General features: G+C 41.4%; 1 protein-coding gene across 4 annotated transcripts in view; it reads right to left on the reverse strand.

Annotated features, from left to right (window-relative positions):
* Positions 1-17,134, reverse strand: part of FYN (FYN proto-oncogene, Src family tyrosine kinase) — a 187,265-nt gene that overhangs the window by 93,370 nt on the left and 76,761 nt on the right. The window lies entirely within an intron of this gene.

Consider the following 17,134-nt stretch of genomic DNA (forward strand, 5'->3'; position numbering starts at 1 on the left):
CAGCCACAGTTGGGAACCCTAGTCAGTAAGGGAAGGGACGGTGGCTCAGTGGTAGAGCATCTGCTTGGTAAGCAGAAGGTCCCAGGTTCAATCCCCTGCATCTCCAACTAAGAAGGGTCCAGGCAAGTAGGCATGAAAAACCTCAGCTTGAGACCCTGGAGAGCCACTGCCAGTCTGAGTAGACAATACTGACTTTGATGGACCAAGAGTCTGATTCAGTATAAGGCAGCTTCATATGTTCATATGTTCAGCAGGCAAAATCCCTCAATGAGTGTTCAGCAACTGTATGAACAAACTTCTTTAAATGCTAGCAATGAATTATGTACAATCAAGTAGTTGTAGGAAATAATATCTCTAAATTACTCTAAATTACATCACCCACCTATTTAGTACTTATCTTTTTGGAAAATTGGAAAGATTGTAGAAACACACTTCTCAGTAGTTTTATTGTGAAGAGTAAAAATGCACATAAATAAGAAACACAACAAGACTGTGCATGTAACTGGAAACAATTAACTAGAGTTAACTGAAAGTCAGAATGACATACATGACATAATTCAGAGGTAATTTGAGAAGCAATAAGGGTAAAATGGACAAATGCCACTGTTTTGCCAACCCAAACTGAATTTCTCATGACAGCTAACTCCAGTTCTGCCTGTAGGCTGTATACAAAGACAAAATAGCTTGCAGAGTAGACAAGTAACACTGTCATAACAATTTTTGGTAATTGCCATTGGAAGAGAGTAGAGCCTGTGTCATGTGTTGCTGTATAAATCAGAAAAGATAACAAGCACGACTGGGAAAAGGTTGAGGTTGGGGAAAATGCAGAATGCCAACTAGGGCCTGTCAAGTCAAGTAAGTAGAAAAAATACACAGATTAAATACCTTAACTTTGGGTAGGTCAGGGCTGTTTCATCATTATTAAGACAGTGATAAATGGTGTTTATGATCCTTTGAGATGTTTGAAGTTTAAAACTTAAAAAAAATCAAAACAGGAAAAAGGAACAGGAAAGAAAAAAGTACATATGGAGCAGAAACAAAAATATAACAATGGTGCAGAGTTCTACACATAGATTTCTATAAAAGATTTCCAAATATCTAAAAATAAGTCCATATGCAATAGTTGTCTATATGCCATGCATTCAACTACTGATAAAGCTGTAAGGTCCTCAATCCATTGATTTACAGCAGGTGGGCACATCTTTCCAATGTTGTACTGCAAGTCTTTTAGTATGGATAGCCCATTTTCATTGACCACTGGTTAGCCTCCAAGAGATGGGCAGATAATCTATTAGAGACTGGTATACTTTTTAACCATGCTCATACAGACTTGGTACCCAGCCATAGTTAGGGTTGCCAAGTCCAATACAAGAAATATCTGGGGACTTTGGGGGTGGAGCCAGGAGACTTTGGAGGTGGAGCCAAAAGGCATTGAGGGCAGAGCCAGGAGCAAGGGTGTGACAAGCATAATTGAACTCCAAGGGAGTTCTGGCCATCACATTTAAAGGGACAGCACACCTTTTTAAATGCCTTCCTTCCATACGAAATAATGGATAGGGGCACCTTCTTTTGGGGCTCATAGAACTGGACCCCCTGGTCCAATCATTTTGAAACTTGGGGGGTATTCTGGGGAGAGGCACTAGATGTTATACTGAAAATCTGGTGCCTCTACCTCAAAAAAGAACCCCCCAGAGCCCCCAATACCTCCAGATCAATTCCCCATTATACCTTATGAGAATCAATCTCCACATAGGGAATAATGAAATGCCCAGCGGACATTTCCTTCCCTCCCCCCACCCCCCTGGTTTCTGGCGACTCTGAAGCGAGGGATTGGCATCTCTACTCACGAGTTACTGCCAACTTCTTCAAAGTAACACAGGCACACCATCCCAAGAGGAAGCCTTTCCAATCGGAGACTGAAGCCTCCAGAGGTGGAAAGTCACATGGTGGTGTGGGGGCGGGGAGGAGCCTGGGAAAGCGGAAGAACCCCCGCTGGGGCCTGGGGATTGGCAAGCCTAGCCATGGTCCAAACACAGCTTGGAACTTAAGGAGCACAGCCAGACTGCAAGCTCATTACTACAATATGGCCCATTTACAACATTAAAAACAATTCTGTTTATGAGACATGAGATTCTATGTATGGTATGTAAAGGAAGGAAGTCTGTGTTACAGAGATTTCTACTGGGTTTAGCACAATAATATCTGAACTCCATGCCCAACTGATGCTGTCCTTCACAAGGTCCTAATATTCACTTCAAGGAACACTAGGCCATAACTCAGTGGCTGCTGATCCCAGAACTTGATTTTGGTCCTTCTGATACCGCAGTGCATTCTATCAGGCTGGAAAAGAGGCAGTCACTATTTGTGTACTGAGTGAGATCCTCACCTGGCAATGAATATGTAAGTTGGTGGGAGGTATGTAGTGTATTGGCTCCTTCCATCTTGCCATTCTATGAAATGCTGGAATTCAACCTCTTCTGGTCATTTCAGTTCAGGGTTTCCTTGTGACTGTAACATTTTCTTTGTAGTCTCCTTTTAATATACTAGAGGCTTTGTTATACACTAGCCATAGCCTTTCTTTCTCCTCTTCTCACAAAACCAGCTGGACTCTCTTGGTATGAGTGTTCTTGAAGATACCAGAGATGGGCTCTAGTGCAAGTGGGCTGACCTGGATCACTCACTAAAGTATGCAGAGTGACGATGCCTCAGTAGGTAGCTGGAGCATCACTAGTGCTTGAAGAAGACCTTCACAGCCTGTATGCATTTCTAGATACACTTGTCTGGGTCTCTGGCTCTTCAGTGCCTGTTTACACTGGAAGGATGCTGGGCTACAACTTACGAGTATTCACTGTTGCCATTCTTCTTTGGAACTGTAAGAAATATAGAATAGACTCCTGATCAACTTTCTGAGGATGGCACCAGCTTGATGGCCACTCTGGAAAAAAGATGTTAAATGGCCTGGATGAAATGTCCTGAGAGGTTGGAGAGCTTGACTGCATAGCCCCAGGAGAATACTTTGAGAGTCCAAAGATCCATTTGTGAATGAAGTCAAGTTTCCTTGAAGTGAAGTAGTCTCCCTCCACTGGGGGAAGTTGGTGGCATCACACTTTGGTTTGCTTGCCTGTCCTGTCAGACCTTTCTGATCTAGGTCCACACTGTCTGAAGCAGTTGGACTGCTCCTTTCTATAAAATGGTTTTAGCTGGTTCCAATTAGATTTTCTTTGGTCTTCCTTATATGTTGGCAAAACACGTTGGGAGTGAAAGGAACCCCCACTGAATTGCCGCCTATCTGAATGTATCAAGAGTTCTCAGCATGGCTTTCATTTTATCTTTTGTCTTCACCAGAATTTTATCCAATCATCAAAAAGTTTGTCTCCCTTGAAGGGTTAGGTGATGACAGTGGCCTTTGAATGGAAATTAGCTAACCATGCTCAGAGCCACAAGGTTCATCTCACTGTGACTGCTGATGCCAACGCCCTGGACATGAAGGTGAGAGAATATGCTGCAAAGAAGACTGCTTTCTTTGAGGTGCTTGTTGGTTTCTGGTACTAGTTGTAAGATTTTCCTTGCCTTGACCATTCTCTGGTAAGAGACTGTGACAGGTGCAGCCACCTGCAAAAAAAAACCCTGCTATCTGCAAAAATTCACTGGAAAATCATGGCAGCGCAAACATTTTGTTAAGTAAGCTTGAGCATTGTTTAGTTGCCAGAGGGCTGGCCCATTCTGATTTGAGCTGCCTCTCAACATATTCTGGAAAGGTGACTACTCTTTCTGGAGGATCTTCCCTGGGAAGAACTCTCTATTCCTTTTTGGTATAGATTTTTGTTTGCCCTCAGAGGTGTCCATGTTATTTGCTTCTTGGTTTTCCTATAGAGCTTTGGAAAATAAATACTGGTAATACTGCTCTGGGATCTCTAAGATGCCTGTATCTTGCTCATCCAATAAGAACTCTCCCTCTTTCCTTTCCTTTGACTCTGGATTAGAAGAATCTAAATCCCCAACTAGGGAGGCATGTCAACTTTTCTTAGAAGTGGTGATGGTCTCCTTTTGGGCAGCTTTGGTTGGCCAAATCTGACAATGGGATTGTTTGTGTCCACCAATCCTACCTCTATCCTGGAGCAGGGAGGTAGAAAAAGAGAAACACCTTATGGGCAATCTTGATTTTCTATGGCCCTTAAGGGGCTTAGAAGAGAGACTATGCTCAAATTCCTCCCTCATCACCTACTTAAGGAAATCCAGGAGCCCAGAAGGGTATTCAAAAGAGCCCAAAGGCTGTACATTACTGGGGCTGAATTCTTGAATGGTAGTCTTCAACTGGGTGGCATCATTGTCTCCTGTGGCTGTGCAGCCTATTTGTCTTTGATTGGCTAGATGGGGCTCATCTGTATGTCAGGGCTGCTGTAAGGTATTTTTGCCACCTTTCTGGTCGCTCTGTGCTGTGGATGCCTTGCTATAGGAGTGGGTTCCAGCATAGGAAGCTTGTCAAAAAGGTCGCTATCGGGAGACAAGTGGCTTGAACTGGCTAAATGCCTCCGTGTGGTTGAGTGCGTCTTTTTGTGTGATTGTTTCTACGCAACAAGGGGTCGGCCATGGTGAAAGGATCAGACTGCATTTGGAATTTGCTGAATTCAGCAGTCTCCCTTGAGTCATCCAGGTTTCCCCCTTCAGTGAGATAACTAGCACACCATTTCAAAGCAGCTGCCACTTTTTTGGGGGGGGGGGGGGTGCTATGTCTAATTGCCTCAGGCACTTGCTGCTGGTTGCTCTCTTTTCTCCTGAGATTCAGATAACAGAATGGGAAGGAGAAGGAGAGAGGGGGAGGATTAGAGCTTAAGAAAATAAGGCAGTAATTAGTTAGAAAGGAAATGGTAATTTAGATAAGGACCAAAAATAGGGTTGCCAAATCCAATTAAAGAAATATCTAGGGACTTTGGGGGTGGAGCCAGGAGACATTAGGGGTGGAGCCAAGATCAAGGCTGTGACAAGCATAACTGAACTCCAAAGGGAGTTCTGGCCATTTAAAGGAACGGCACAATTCTTTCCTTCTATAGGAAATCATGAAGGATAGGGGCACCTTCTTTTTGGGCTCATAGAATCGGACCCCCTGGTCCAATCTTTTTGAAACTTGGGGGGTATTTTGGGGAGAGGCACTAGATGCTATACTGAAAGTTTGGTGCCTCTACCCCAAAAAACAGCCCCCCCCCAGAGCCCCAGATACCCACAGATCAATTCTCCATGATTTTCTATGGGAATAAATCTCCATAGGGAATAACAGAGTTCCCAGCAGACATTTCCCTCCCCTCCCCCCGCTTTCTAACGACCGTGAAGCGGGGGGAGGGCCTCCAAACCGGGGGATCCCCTGCCCCCACCTGGGGATTGGCAACCCTAACCAAAAAGGACTGAGGGAGTGAGATGGTGTTGTCTCCAAAGCTGCTCTCCCTTTAGAGGCAGGAAACAAACTAAGAGGGTGATTCCCACAGTCAGAATATGGGAAGTGAAGAAATTAGTTCCTGCCTTCCTGAAATGGAGGATGGGAATTACCCTTTCAAAATGCCCTCCACCTCAGAGGGAGAATACAAGCTTTCTAATCGTTGTCATCACTAGGAATGTGCATTCAGATCTATCTAAGCCTTAAAATTCCTTATCAGCAGTGTTCCCTCTCAGCTGAGTTAGTGTGAGCTAGCTCACAATTTTTTAGCCTCCTACATTTTTGTCTCAGCTCAGGAAAAATGGACCTAGAGCAAATTAATTTATGCAATAGCTCACAACTTCAGTCAGTCAGTTCATTAGTCACTGACCAGAACATGTAAGTCGTTTAGAACAACCTCTTAAAAAGTACCACAAAGAGTCTACATATTAAGATATGATGACTTGAGGGTTATAACAGTAAAAAAGAATATAAAAGATTATTATTTAACCCTTCAAACCTTTTAAAAACTCACTTTAAAATTTGTTAAAAGCTTTACAGTTTGGTCTGTTTGTCTCGCTTTTTGTGTTCTTTATAAACCTGGGAACAGAACCTAGCCACCTGTCTTGTTGTCTGGTGGTTCCTATATGACAGAAGATAATCTAATTTGAGTTTATTTGATCTGCCAGGTAATCCTTCCAACAGCGGGCTGATAATTTCCCTTTGACTCGCCGTATGAAAAGAACAATTAAAGAATATATGCTCCAGAGAATCTATTTCAGGTTGGGAACAGGAACAGAGCCTAAGTGCATAAGGAGTCCCTTTATACCTCTCCCCTCTACAACTGCAGATGGCAGGGACATACTCCTAGCTAAGGTAAAGGCCCTTCTAGTGTTGTGGGATTCAAGGAAGTATAGGCAGGCGGCTGGGGCAATTATATATCTACTGTTTGCTGAAGAGAAATAGTCTGGGGAACTGAGAAGATCTGTTTGCTGACAACTTTAATGCCAGTAGCTCACAAAGTAGAATTTTTGCTCACAAGACTTTGCTCACAGCTTAGAGGGAACATTGCTTATCAGTATTTTTCAGATATAATTCGGCACCCCAAATGTATTTGGATTTTCTCAGGAAAACCAGGGGGAAAAATCCTGAGAAAATCCCTTATATATTCAGGAATTACTGGTAGATCTGAAAACAGCAAGAGGCAGGAACAATCTCCTCCTGTTGGGCTTCTGCAGTTCTTTTAAAGCAGTGTTTCCCAAAGTGGGCAATATTGCTCCCTGGGGGGCGCTGGAACGATCCAGGGGGGCAGTAATAGCCTTGGGTGCAATTTGGGGGTGGTGAATAAAAATAAGGGGGCGGTGGAAGCATAAAGGAAGAAGAGAGAGGAAGAGAAGTGGAGAGAAGAGAAGGGGGTGGAAGATGTCAAAACATCACGTTTCTGGGCCAGAATTTCTAATTTAGAGAAAAATTCCAATTAACAAAAATAGAAGGTTCCTTTTTGTCTGCTACTTAGTGCGAATTCACCCAATTAGACTAGCAATGAGGACCAGAACTCCTTCCAATGAAAATATAAGAAGGATGCAGTTTATTTACAAGAGAGAATAAAAAAATAGAGGTGTACAGACAAAAAAGAAAGAAACAAAAAACCTTACTAGTCTATCCTAGCCAATACTTACTATAGCTAGCAGCTTCTCAAGGTTGCTTGCAGTTTCTCTCTCAGCAATGCAGTTCAAGTCAGGACAGTGGAAGCACTGAGGCAATCACACAAACTTCTCTAAAGAGTTTCAACCTGTAGTTTGCTCCTCATAAGGTTTTCTGCAGAGCGTCAAGCTTCTTACAGTCCTCTGGTTACCAGGTGGTTGCTTCTGTTGATTTCAGCCAACCGCAATGCCCCAGACACAGAGACCGATTTTCCACTTGCCTTACGCCACTCTCAAGTTCCTCTTCTCAGTGGGGCTTCCCTCCGATTTCACACTATCTGCCCCGGGGCTGCAGCTAGCATCCGTTTTTTTGCCCCACAAACAGCTAGCTGCAGCCCCAGAGCAGATAGTGTGAAATCGAAGGGAAGTCCCACTGAGAAGAGGAGCCTGAGAGCGGCGTAACACGAATGGGAAATCGGTCAGAGTGTCTTCTGCAGGGCCAGTGCATGGGAGTAGGTGAGTTGGCGACCACCTAGGGTGCAACTCTGCCAGGGCACTGCTGGGCACCCCTTACTCCCCCTTTCCAAGGAAGCCTACAAAGAGCACCCCATTTTATCACTGCCCACTGCTTTCAGGTTGAAAGCGGCTGGGCGGGGCACCTTTCCATTGCGTTAGTTGCAGCTGACAAGGGGAGGGTGGATAATAATTATAAAGAAATTTCAAAAATTGTCTGCGTATGGGAATGTTACTATGGTTGATTTTATAAAATAATTTTAGAATTTCAAGCTTAAAAGTGTCTTCTTTACAACATCTTTGTTTACTCTGTGTGTAAATATGTCACTGCATCTTTTAGTCCACTTCTTGGAGGTAGATTTCCAGGGGGCGCTGCGTAACTTTTTTTCTGAAAAGGGGCTGTTAGGCCAATAAGTTTGGGAGCCTATGCTTTAAAGAGTCTGCAGAAGACAGCCTCTGCTGCCTCATCTTGGGGCTGACTGGTTTAAACCGGGCTGCAAGAGAAGCCAGCCCAGGAACAGCCTCAGTTGGACCTCGCTCCTCTTGCAGGTCCATTTAACCCGAGTTGTAAGAGAAGATCAGCCGCAACATTGAGAGCTTTCTCAGCTGCGGCTGGCTCCTCTTGCAGCTCAGTTTAAACCAAGCTGCAAGAGAAGTCAGTCCAGGATCAGCAGGGGTGGAGGGAGCTGAAAGCTCTGCACCACCACAGCTGGGGCTGGCTCCTCTAGCAGCTGGGTTTAAACCAATATAAAAACGATTAATAAATTCGACTTTCACAAATTAGAGAGTGACTAAATGAAAACAATAACAGCAACAACACTTTGACTCAGTGTTTTCCGACTAAGTAGCAAAATTAATAACTGAATAAAATTTGCTGGCTGACAGTAGTATTGGAATTCTGCAGAAGGCTACAAACTAGCATATAATTTTAGCAAATTGTAACATATGCACAGAAAAATTCTGAAGTAATTTATTCTTTCACAGTGCTGTGGATACATTTCTTTTTAGGTGTTAGTTACAATTTCACAAGTTTTGTGATATATTAAAATAACACAGGAAAGTGACAAAGCAAAAACCACCACCGCTGGTGGATCTGAGCACACGAACTTTATATATATATACATATACAATGTGCGTGTGTGTGCCTGTGTTTGTCATGACTAACAGCGATATATCTATGCAAGATACAAATGCAGGTTCTTGCCATGCTTGCACAGTCACCTCATTCTGTCACAGATATGTGATAGAAGGCGTTTAGGTCTAGAAAGTGTTGAAACTAAACTCCAATTCACTTTGATACCTCCAAATTAATTATGCTTAGCCATACTGTCAATAAAAGGAAATCACAAAGAATGAACATTTTTAAGAAACCCACTAGAGAAAAAAACCAACTTCAACATGAGTGGTTAGATCCAGGCTAATTTTCCCGCTCCCAACAAGGCATTTATTTCAGTGGAACAGAATGATCCTGGCCTACCCCCTTTCCATGACAGCCTCCTGATCTTCCTGAATTTCTGATCCTAGTGAGTAATGGACCCAGGAATAGAATAAAAGGTCTCAAGGAAGAGAAAAATGGTGGAAATTACCCTACTTCGTCTGTTAGAAGAAAATTTAGCATGGAACCAAACTAAAAAGGTAAAGGTAGTTTTCCTGTGCAAGCACCAGTTGGTTTCGACTCTGGGGTGACGTCGCATCATGACGTTTTCACGGCAGACTTTTTATGGGGTGGTTTGCCTTTGCCTTCCCCAGTCATATACACTTTCTCCCCAACAAGCTGGGTACTCATTTTACTGACCTCAGAAGGATGGAAGGCTGAGTCAACCATGAGCTGGTTACCTGAACCCAGCTTCTGCCGGGATTGAACTCAGGTCATGAGTAGAGTGTTCGGACAGAGGTAGTGCAGCTTTACCACTCTGCGCCATGGGGCTACTTACCATGTTCTTACTCATTCATAATTTTCTTCTCTTCAGTCTGAACTGACAAGGGAGCTTAGGATTGCAGTACTACAGCTTTACCGCTCGGCACCATAGGGCTGCTGTTTAGAATCTTATTAGGAACCAACCTAATAAGATCCTAATTCTGATACCAGGGGATGGCTTAAGTAAGCCTATCGCAGCCTGCAGTAGCAATATAGTGAAGTTATACCCAATCAGCTGTCATTGAAGAGTTCATCTAGAAATTCATCTGCAACGGAGTCCCCCCCCACTGATTTAATAAAGAATTGATCCCTCTACCCTCTGTCCTCTCTCCAGTCATCTAGTCTGATGAGTTTGAAAGCAGTTGTCCAGATGGTACACATGACTAATTTCACATGTAAATCATGAACTGTTTTCTTCTCTGTCTCCTTCTTATTGGCCCTGCCTGTCCAGCTTTTTTTTAAACAAAAAAACAATATTCCCAATGCTATTTTTAAACCTTATTTTTATGCCTCAGATCTTACACACGGCATCTGCTATCTTCTTCTATGGGATCTTCTGTTGAAAATGAACATATACTGTGGTTGGGAATTTCAAGATCTAATCATCCACTCTTTAGCTATTCTTCTTTTACTTCACTTAACATTCTACCATGAATTTCCTATTGTTATCTAAACTCTTCTTTCCCATTACTCTTTGTAAGTATTTTAGAATCTCTTCAGAAATACTTACATGACCAGATTTATTAAGAGCTACATCTACCATTCTCTTAATAAATCTGGTCATGTAAGTATTTCATGGCTGACTCAGCCTTCCATCCTTCCGAGGTCGATAAAATGAGTACCTAGCTTGCTGGGGGTAGAGTGTAAATGACTAGGCAAGGCAATGGCAAACCACCACGTAAAAAGTCTGCCATGAAAACATAAACATCACCCCAGAGTCGGAAACAACTGGTGCTTGCACAGGGGATTACCTTTACATCTTCCATTTAACATATTTATTAAGAGCTACATTTTCCATTTAACAGAAAGAAAATTACTATTTAGTTCCAAAACTGAACAGCTGCAAGTTAGAAATTAAAATCCTAAAATACAAGTCAGAAGGCACTTGCCACCACTGTTGCTGGTAACAGGTTTTGTAATGTTCCAAGAACCCTGAAAATGCAGTCTGTCTAGAATTGACAGAGGGACAAGAAAAACGAGAGTCCCTTAAAATCCACTGCTGAGTCTGGGGCTCCTCCAGAACAATATTACATGCAGCTGTGTGGGCTGCAGAAAGGAGGCGTAATCAGCCCAAATAATTTTTTCATTCTTGTTCAAACACTGCTCGCACAAGAGCGTGGGAGGTATTTAGGCCAATTCCCTGTTCTTGCTGCAAAAGTACCATTCTATGAACTCATTCCACTCACAGAGGTATTTATATACAACAGAGACTTCTATCATACCACTGTTGTCTGCCTCCAATGTTTTATGATTTCAGGGGAAGGAAAGTTTTAATAAGCTTTTGAGTACAAAAGTAAAATGCAAAAATCATGCATAAAAATATGAGCAGGCCACAAGCCGTCCACAAACAGAGTTCACCATTCACAGAACACATCACAGCATTAAAAACAACAACAAAAAATTCACACTGGATGTTTTAGACTATTGCTCAGAGTTACCAAGTCCAACTCAGGAAATATCTGGGGTCTTTGGGGGTGGAGCCAGGATGTGATCACTTTTGTGATGTCATATCCTGTTATGTCACTTCCAGGTCAAAGGTCAAGTGATATAACTTCCCAAGCTCAACCAGTACTGATTATGTCACTTCCAGCACACCACCAAAAACCCACCCTGTCATTACAAAACAATATCTGTAACTTCGAAAGTCATGCATGAGTCAGACCACAAGAAAACTTTAGATAAAGCATCAAGAACGCTGTAGGATTGGTGGGGGGAATTATAGACCAAACAGCAAAATATATGTTCATTTGTACCCAAAATAAATGAATAAAGAACCTGATTAAAGCATTCTGGGTTTTGTTAAGCAGTTCAAGCTTAAGTAAAAACTGATCCAGGCCCCCCACCTAAAAAAAGGTTGTTTTGAAGCCGCAACAGAGAACTCCAGCAGATTCATTCCACTCAGCTCATACACCAAGCACAATTCATAGCTTCAAAACAGGCCATAAAAAGCCACACCGTCACAAAAATGCACTGTTAATTTGAAAATCATACTGCAATCACATTGTGCTTTAACAATTAAAAAAAGATTCCAACAGAATTCTTTATGCATACACATCACAATTAAAAATATATACAACACACATGCAGAGGCATCAACATCATCACCACCACCATCACCATCACCACCACTTATAGGTCGCCTTCCTCACTGTGACTCAGGGTAGAATACAAACAATGAAAAGCAATTCAATCAAACAGCAAGCACCTCCAATAAACAATGCATTAGGACTAAGATTACAGAACTGGAGAACAATGCAAATGAATGATTTGGCAAAAAAATGTCTAAAGCAGGGGTGTCAGACTCATGAGGGCCAGAGCTGATATTTATATCAGCTCTGGCCCTCATGAGTCTGACACCCCTGCTTTAGACAGTGTTGGGCAGGGCTTCAGACTGTGTTGGGCAGGGCCATGTGTGTCAATATTTTGAGCCTAAGACCCAGAGGAAAACATGAAATGGCTGGGCATTGTGAGCTTTTGTACATAAATTGCTTCATGTGATGGTCAAGAATATGTGAAGGCACCATAACACAGACTGAGGGCTATGTGTTTGTCTACAAAACTATAGTCCTCCCCAGAGAAATAATTATAACTCCTATGAGGCAGCGCAAGAACAGAGACAGCAATTTATAGTGGCCAGTATCAGCCTACTTATATGGGAAGCCTAGGTTAAAATCCCCAGTATGCAAAGAAAATGTGCTGGGTTAACTTGGTCTGGATACATACTCTCAGCCTAATCCACCTCATTGGCTTGTTGTTATTCCTTATCTAAATAATTCACATTGCTTTCCTAAGACTAAATCATGAAGGCATGAATACAGAGAAAAGGCAGAGGCAAACCCAATTACACCCAGGAGAGCCCTGGCATAAGAAGCCAACATAACACACACACTCTCTCTCTCTGTAGCAAGACAAAAAGCTCATACCTTGAATAAAACTTTATTGATCTTAAAGGTACTTTCTTTGTATCTCTCTTGTGTGACTGAGGGAAATGGACAAAGGAAGCTCTTGCTCTTTTCCTCCTCCCCCAGGAAACAAGGAGGGGAAAGAGCCTCAACCAACAGAAGGAAGAGAGGCTTGGTTCAGTAACTCTGTAGTGCGACCGAAAAAGCCTGGCAAAGCAAACTCTCCCTCCCCCCTTTCTCTCCAAGGGAGGAGCCTCAGCCAATGGAGAAAATAGAGGCTTTGCTCTGCAGCTCCTATGCAACTGAGCAAGCCTGACAAAGCAAGCTGAGACGCAGAAGGAAGCAAGAGAGGAAGAAAGAAGCAGATGACAGTAAGTTGCTCATGGACCTAATCGGAACCCTCTGGGGCCTGATAGAAGCCTTCTGGAGGCCTGAACTGGCCTGTGGGCCACATATTTGACACCCCTGATCTAAAGCATGGCATAAGAGTCCTGCCAAAAGTGAAGTCCTTTTAATTGATTTTGGTAGGAAAGATGAACGTGCACTTCACTCTATGCAAAATACATAACAGAAAGCCTTAACAACCTAGGAATGCCAGTCTCCAGGTGGGTAGCATCAATGAACATCAACTGTGAATAAATTAACTAACAACCACTTATAATATATAATCATGTATTCATTCAATTCTCTTTTGTACAGTAAATATCCAAAGTAGAAATTAAGTTTATACATCCAAATTCATCAATACAACCCATAATAAGAAATTTCAAAAATGTCTCTTAAAGGTGCAGAAATTTTCAAGTTTTTAAAAAACCTCTTAAAGTGCAATTGTCTTCTTGTCCTCTCCAAAGAGCAGGAAGAAAGTGCTTGTACCAAGCGGCTTTATTTTTTGTAGATGCAGAAAAAGCCTTTGATAATTTGAGTTGGGACTTTATGTTTGTAGTAATGGAAAAAATAAATTTAGGGGAATATTTTATAAAGATGACGAAAGCAATATATACGGAACAATATGCAAAACTGTGTATAAATGCAGATCTTACAAAAGAGTTGAAGGTAAGCAAACGTACAAGACAAGGATGTCCGTTATCACCATTGTTGTTTATAATGACTCTTGAAATTCTATTACAACAAATACAAAATGACAATGAAATAGGATTAAAAATCAGAGGATTCTCTTATAAATATAAAGCTTTTGCAGATGATATTGTGTTCATAATAGAGAATCTGATTCAAGTGTCACCGTTGCTGTTAGCTAAGATAAAAAAATATGGAGAGCTAGCAAGACTATTTATAAATAAAGGGAAATCGAAATTTTTATGTAAAAATATGCAACCAAATAGACTTAAGGAATTGCAAACGGTGACGGGTTGTGACGTCATGACTAAAGTCAAGTATCTTGGAGTGGAAATAACTATGAAGAATATTGACTTGTTCAAAAATAATTATGAAAAATTATGGTGTAAGATGGACAAAGATTTGATGAAATGGAATAGACTTAACTTGTCCTTATTGGGCAGGATAGCTGCAATTAAGATGAATATTTTGCCAAGAATAATGTATTTGTTCCAAATTATCCTGATTGTGAAGGATACCAAACAATTTAACAAATGGCAAAGGAAAATTTCTGATTTTGTATGGGCTGGAAAGAAACCAAGGATTAAGATGAAGATTTTAATAGATGCTAAAGAGAGAGGTGGTTTTCAGCTCCCGGACTTAAGATTGTATCATGATGCGGTTTGTTTGACATGGATCAAAGATTGGATAATGCTGTTAGATAAAAAACCTTTATGGTTAGAAGCTCATGGGAATAAATTCGGCTGGCACACATATCTGTATTATGGGAAGAACAAGATGGACGGTTTTTTCTCTCACCACTATATCAGAAATAGTTTATTAAACACTTGGATAAAATATAAGAAATATGGCGACGAGAGAAAACCGCTTTGGATAGTGCCAGCGGAAGTAATAAAAATAACAGCTGAATCTGATGAAGAAAAAGCGATGTCATATAATCAACTGCTTAAGATTCAAGGAGACAAAATTGAATTAAAATCTGCAGAAGAGTTAAATAATAAATATGACTGGTTTCAAATGCAACAAATTAAAAGCTTGATGGAAAATGATATTAAAATGGATGGAATTAGACGTGAGCAAACAGAACTGGAAAGGATCCTGCTTGGAGATAATGAAAAATTAATATCGAAAGTATATAAATTATTATTGAAATGGTTTACAGAAGAAGTAGTAAAATCTCAAATGGTAAAATGGGCAATTAATGTGAATAGAGAAATACAAATGGATGCATGTGAGCACCTTTGGAAGAATTCGATGAAGATCTCAACCTGTCAGAGTATTAAGGAGAATTGTTTTAAGATGATGCATAGGTGGTACATGACTCCGAAAAAGCTGGCTAGGATGAGTAAAAAGATGTCGGATAGGTGTTGGAAATGTAAAAAACATGAAGGTTCTTTCTTTCATATGTGGTGGACTTGTGAAAAAGCGAAGGAGTATTGGAAGATGATACAACAAGAAATCTCCAAAATTTTGGGTTACAACTTCAAAAAAACTGCAGAGACCTTTTTGCTTGGATTACAATTAGAAAAATTTCCAAAGGAAGACAGGACTTTAATTTGGTATTTTCTCTCAGCTGCTAGGACATTGTATGCGCAGGTTTGGAAACAAGGAACAATACCAGAGAAATGGGACTGGATTGTGAAAGTTTTATCATGGAGTGAGATGGACAAATTAACTAAAACTTTAAGAGACTATGACTTAGACTTATTCAAAAAGGAGTGGAAGAAATTCAAAGGATATATGGAGAAAGAGTGGAATGTAAAAAGACATTGGACAATTTTTTAGTATTAATCAAAAGTATTACATTTTGATAGATTAGTGGTACCTTTAGAATTAACTGGAAATTTATAACTTTGGGGAAGTCAACATTGGAGGGAGGGGGGGTGAAATATCATATGGTTTAGTATAAGAAAGAGTTAATTAAATATTGTAACCATGTGTTATTAATAAATTGTTAAAACACGAAAGTGCTTGTACCAATCCTTTACTAGTTGATTAAAGTACTTGCAAACATTTATTTATTTATTTATTTGGGATTTATATCCCGCCCTTCCCACAAGTGGCTCAGGGCGGCTTCCAGTGATAGATCCAACAAAATTACAGTATTTAAACATATAAAGGGATCAGCATTTAAAACAGATAAAAACAGATAAAACCATGGTTATCAATAAATATTAATAAATATTAATAAATATTTCAACTATATATAAAAGAAAGAAATCCGGCAAGTTTTCTTGTCAGTTTCATTATTTTACATCCAGTTTTCATGATATGAGCATGGAGAACTTGTATGGCCTCTGACAGATACTGTTGACCTTTGCAGCCATTTCTATACAATTCTTCCTCAAAGAGGCATCACATGAAGTCCATATCATTCCAAGCACAATTTTTGGAGAAGATTCTCATCTCATCTGAGAATCTTAAAGTCTGGCTGGTTAGAAAGTCTGGCTGGCGTTCTTGCCATCAGTGGCTGTGAACAGACTGGTAAGCCTGGGCAAGGTCATTTTGTAGAAAAATAGGTGGTGGAGCTCATCCAGGGATTGTTATGCAGCTGCACATACTATTCAATGGACAAGGAGGTGGAACTCTCAGAAGGAGGAGGAGGAACTCTCAAAAAGGTTCAGGAGCTGCACTCCTGTGAGCTCCCACTGAATCTGAAGCCTGGGCCTGGGGATGAAGTATTACCACTCCCATTCCCACAGCCGCCCACTTGTTCAGGAAGATGGGGATGGATAAGACAGATGCCAGCAGGCAGAACACATGGTCGGCCCAGCCCCCCAGGACAGCTTCCCAAGTTCTGGGGCAGGCCAGTGACAAGGGACCCACTCCCACCCCTGCATCCTCCCTCCAAACCAATAGTGTGGCTGGGGCTGCCCCCCCCCGCCCACTTGGGAGCACATGGCTGCAGACTGATATGACCTGGACTTGGCTTCCTGGTGTGTGCAAATGACTCAGCTGTGCAGTGAGGGGCTGGTGAATGCAGGGGAAAGAAAGTGGCACTGAGTCCTCCAGCAGCAGTGACACTCTAGCATCCACTCTATATGGATACCATAGAGACTGGGAGGGAGCATCACCTGACGGATGCCACTTTGTCACTTGCTGCCTATTATTTAAAAAACAGGGGAGGAGTTCTCAAACCAGGGGAACCCCCGCCCCCACCAGGGGAATGTCAAGCCTACTGTTGCTGGAAGTTTGTGGGTAGATGTTTCCCCCCCTATAATTACCATATTACAAGTATAAATTAAGTCCTGATTAAAGGTAAAATGCCAGCAAAAGATTAACATGTGGTATAAAAGATGCTGTTAAAACAATGAGCCAAATATGGCTGAACAACTTAGGTGATGGTTCTGACTAAATAGTTTCCCTCAAAAACATTGAAGGTATACTGAAGTACCATGGTATGAGTGAAATCTAAGCATGTATACTCAGAAGTAAATTCTACTTAAGTCATGTTTTT

Source organism: Heteronotia binoei, chromosome 1 (assembly GCF_032191835.1).
Source record: "Heteronotia binoei isolate CCM8104 ecotype False Entrance Well chromosome 1, APGP_CSIRO_Hbin_v1, whole genome shotgun sequence".
Taxonomy (NCBI): Eukaryota; Metazoa; Chordata; class Lepidosauria; order Squamata; family Gekkonidae; genus Heteronotia; species Heteronotia binoei.